The sequence below is a fragment of the Schistocerca gregaria genome, chromosome 7, assembly GCF_023897955.1.
Source record: "Schistocerca gregaria isolate iqSchGreg1 chromosome 7, iqSchGreg1.2, whole genome shotgun sequence".
NCBI lineage: Eukaryota > Metazoa > Arthropoda > Insecta > Orthoptera > Acrididae > Schistocerca > Schistocerca gregaria.
In genome coordinates this window covers 194,120,492-194,125,091 of record NC_064926.1, presented here as the reverse complement: position 1 = coordinate 194,125,091, position 4,600 = coordinate 194,120,492, and positions in this window count along the sequence as shown.

Here is a 4,600-nt window from a genome sequence, read left to right as displayed (position 1 = left end):
GTGTCATGGTGCAAAGATAGACCTCGCTAAGGACGTCGGGAGTGAAGTTGCGCATCATGTAGCCTGTTGCGTACAGTTTGAGTGGTAACACGATGCCCTGTGGCAGCACGAAAAGCAATATTCAACATGGTGGCGTTGCTGTCCGGGTTCCTCCGAGCCATAATCCGTAGGTAGCTGTCATCCACTGCAGTACTAGCCCTTGGGCGGCCGGAGCAAGGCATGTCATCGACAGTTCTTCTCTCTCTGTATCTCCTCGCATATCCGAACAACATCGCTTTGGTTCACTCCGAGACGACTGGACACTTCCCTCGTTGATAGCCCTTCCTGGCACAAAGTAACAATGCAGACGCGATCGAACCGCGGTGTTGACCATCTAGGCATGGTTGAACTACAAACAACACGTGTTCGTGCACCTCCTTCCTGGTGAAATGACTGGAAGTGATTGACTGTCAGACGCCCTCCGTCTAATAGGCGCTGCTCATGTATATTTATTTGCATCTTTGGGCTGGTTTAGTGACATCTCTGAACAATCAAAGGGGCTGTGTCTATGATACAATATCCACAGTCAACGTCTATCTTCAGGAGTTCTGGGATCCAGGGTGATTGAAAACTTTTTGATATGTGTTGTTATGAATAGTCGGATAGAGAGACAGACGGACAAGATAGTGATCCTATAAGTGTTCCATGTTTACCGATGGAGTGACAGAATTCTAAAAATTAGAATGGTTTGTGTTAATTGACATAGCACACGTTGTATTTATTTTCGCGTAAGTACTCAGATTTTGCTTCATTTCTGCTTACATTTTAAGTAGGTGTTGAATGAAACAGAGTTTTATACACTGAAATAACCAGAACGTTTCTTTTGAGGCAGATTCGTACGTCGTTTATGTGCAGCAGGATCGCAAAGGTTTTTCATCAGCACTAGTTCGCCCCAGGTTGTTCACGCCAGATTAACAAACGGTGACAATCTCGTCAACAAAAATCATTATTTTGAAACAAATGTCTTCAGTTTCTTCTCGCTCTACCAATATGACACCGTGGAATTGCGAACACAAAATTCAACTGCAACGTTTTCCAACAATTGTGCTTCATAGGCATCGGCAACGGAGGAGAGTCAAGAAGGGGCATTTTCCTCCTCCTGGAATTTAGCAGAGGCCTTTTTCACATATCTCGCATCGTCCAGGTCCGGTTTTTTGAGCACCCTGGCCACCACAGTCAACAGATGATCTGCTTTGGAGGGAAGGGTAGAAATCGCTCTCCACTTCCATCCTCTTTACCTGAAATTGCCACTAGTTTGCAGGATGAATGGTGCACGTTTCCACTGAAAACCAAGCAGGACATTTATTTATCTATTCCTACAGACTGGAAGCTGTTTTGAATTCCAAAGGGTCTCTGCATCGTAATAGGCTTGATAACGTGCCGTGTTTTTAGTGTTTGCATATTTTTGTCTACCATCTTAGGTTTTCTTAGTTTGTCGATCTTTCCACGGGAAATTCTGCTGATTCATTGGTGCCGCTGTGGTTTCGGCACTCACTTCCAGTCGAGATGGATTCCAAACTTCTCGGACCGTGTCGAAATAGCATCTCAAGCTTGTTGTGTCGCTTCCTCGTTCAGCCCTCACCAAGCTGCAGAAAGAAGCCGTTCCAATACTCCCGGCACACGGATTCAGTCGCCGATTCCCAACACGTAAACATAGTGGCACTACACGAGCAGGTTCTCTTCTTTTTTTGCCACTAACTACTCTCTTGTGGCAATTTCTTCCTCAGAGTAGCACTTGCAACCTACGTCCTCAATTATAATAGTTAATTCTAAACTTACTGGTCGGTAATAGGAAATACCATTTTCTGCGCTAAAAGAAAGGGGAGGAAATGCGAAATTTCTAGTCGAAAAAATGTGCTCTCCAGGATTGGAATCTTCTGGCTTGTGGATGCAACACAGCGCCACATGCTTTCACAGAGCTATGAATTCTGCGTTCCCGTAAGCTTGTTGCACAATAAGGGGACGTCCATTAATTACGTGAACTCAGAATAGGGGAAGGATCCTGAAAAATCTCAACAATTCTCATTTAAAGGGGAGGGGAAGGGCAGCAGAACTCTCTCGTCAACATTTTAATTCAGAGATTATACATTTTTATAACGGATAACATTTTGTTTTGTGCAGTTAATCCCGAGCATAGACAATATTAAAGTGCCTACCCGTCTTTACGGCCTCGCTGAACAGAAGTGAATGCTTAACGTGTGTGCATTACCGGGATTTCCCGATTTGAAACAAGAGACGTATAAGCGTTAGATTTCATTCGGGAACTCAGAACTACTTAAACCTAACTAACCTAAGGACATCACACACATCCATGCCCGACGCAGGTTTCGAACCTGCTACCGTAGCGGACGCGCGGTTCCAGACTGAAGCGCCTAGAACCGCTCGGCCACCCTGGCCGGCTTTTGTCTTTCATCAGCAAAGTAAGTAAAGGTTCAGTGATATGTAATGTATATAACGTACTAATAAAAGATCAATTTTTCAGAGATCCTTCAAAACGGTCAATACTGTTTTCGTGCATCACTTCTGTCCGTATGTCTCTGTGTGCCCGTCCGTCCGAGTACCATTCAGGCAGGGCATGTATAAGATAAAGTGTTTTTAACCACGTGTTAAAATCACTGTTTAATACACTTTAAAAATAAATATGATTGTATCAAAGTGTTTGAATCGACCTTTGAAGGAAAAAAGAATTCATTTTTACGTATTTTTACTCGACTGTGAGGGGGGGGGGGGGGGGGGGTCCCACCGCATGTCACCAAATATCACCAGAAGGACCTCTCATTTAATTAATGAACATCGCTGCTGTGACGAATTGGAGAAGCGAGTCTTACGATAGCGCATTCCCAGGCAGCTAAAAGTTGATTGTATCGGCCAATTTGAGGCTTGTGCCGGAAGGAATCTAATCGTATATTGACCCTGAGCTACACTTTACCTAACCAACCCAAAAAATGTGGCTTACACAAGACATTTTTTTAACTTCAACTGTGCTAGACGGCAGTAAGAAATAGAAATCATGGAAGTAATGCAATAAATCCATTAACGTCAACAGAGGTAAAGTTTTATAAGCAAAAAAAGCGTAATAGATGGGGTCAAAGACGAATAAACCTTTTTGAAGGCTTGTTCCCTGTTCCTCCAATTGATACGGTGTTAAGACCGTATTTTTGTAGATATCTAACACGTTTTTCTCAATCTTTCTCACTTTTCCCGTTTCAGATTTTTAATTTTCATTTTCAACCTAACAATATGGGAGTATGAATAAACTATCTTTGTGAATATTTTCTAGCTTTATTTCGTAATTTCGTTTGGTACTCTCAGTTTAATCATAAGAGAAAGTACTTTCAGCTCGTTTAATCAGAAGATGCTATCCATATCCACATTAATACCATAAAAGGATGTAGTTTGCTATTGAAAAATGCTTATCGTTTTGAAACCAAAGTAATCTAAAAATACTAAACAGATAACTATTAATTTTTGATACACAATAAGCTCTGCAATTCTTACCGAATTTAGTTCTTGGGATATGAAACGTATCCAAACTTACGAATCAATTATGTCGAAACTGGCAAGTTTCCGTCTTGTCTCCTCTTGTAAAAATTTCCGCAAGCGCCCGTGTTCTCCTTTATAGTCCTGTGCAGGGTATCTAACATTTCTGTCCATGGTCGCTGTCACCTTTTTTGTCTATGATAAAAAAAAGAGGACAAAAACATATAAGGCTGGCGCCCAGAGGGTTCCATAAAAACGGACAGAAGACAGACGGACGGACAGCAAAATCCTAAATGCTGTAAGGGTTCCATTTCCACCGACTGAGGTACGGAACTGTAAAAACGAACTACCTAACGATACCCCACCTCACCAATGGTTTGCCCCAGTTCGTCTTGGCTCTCTAAGCGTCATGCTGCGGTACTGTGGCGCGGGGATTCCATTGTGTGCTGGAACTGCACACACTGACCTGCAAAGAACAACAAAAATAATTACGTAACTTTATTTTTTCGCTACGGCTTTATGACTACATCTCGGATTTCGATGTGGGAATGCTTTTTATGGACAGAAACGTGATACTTTCCGCTGCCGACACAATAGTAGTAACCGAAAGTAACCATCAGCTGAGCCTTCTTAACAAAATGTAATATATGCTTGCTGTTGACTATTTCGCACGTAAAAAAAACGGAAACCAAGTTAATCATGTGCGCAACAGGATGCTTAGATGTTAAAACTGAGTGAAAGATTCTTCAAAAGGTGAACGATATTTGCTATTTCGGAAATAGAATCGACTATCTGAAGAATACGACGTTGTCTAGGATAATATGGTGCCGGCTGGTGTGACCGAGCGGTTCTAGGCGCTACAGTCTGGAATCACGCGACCGCTACGGTCGCAGGTTCGAATCCTGCCTCGGGCATGAATGTGTGTGATGTCATTAGGTTAGTTAGGTTTAAGTAGTTCTAGGGGACTGATGACCTCAGAAGTTAAGTCCCATAGTGCCCAGAGCCATTTGAAATATTTGGTGTTAGAAATGAAAACAAAAAATGAACTGTGTTTGTAGCGTAATATAAAAAAAAATTCCAT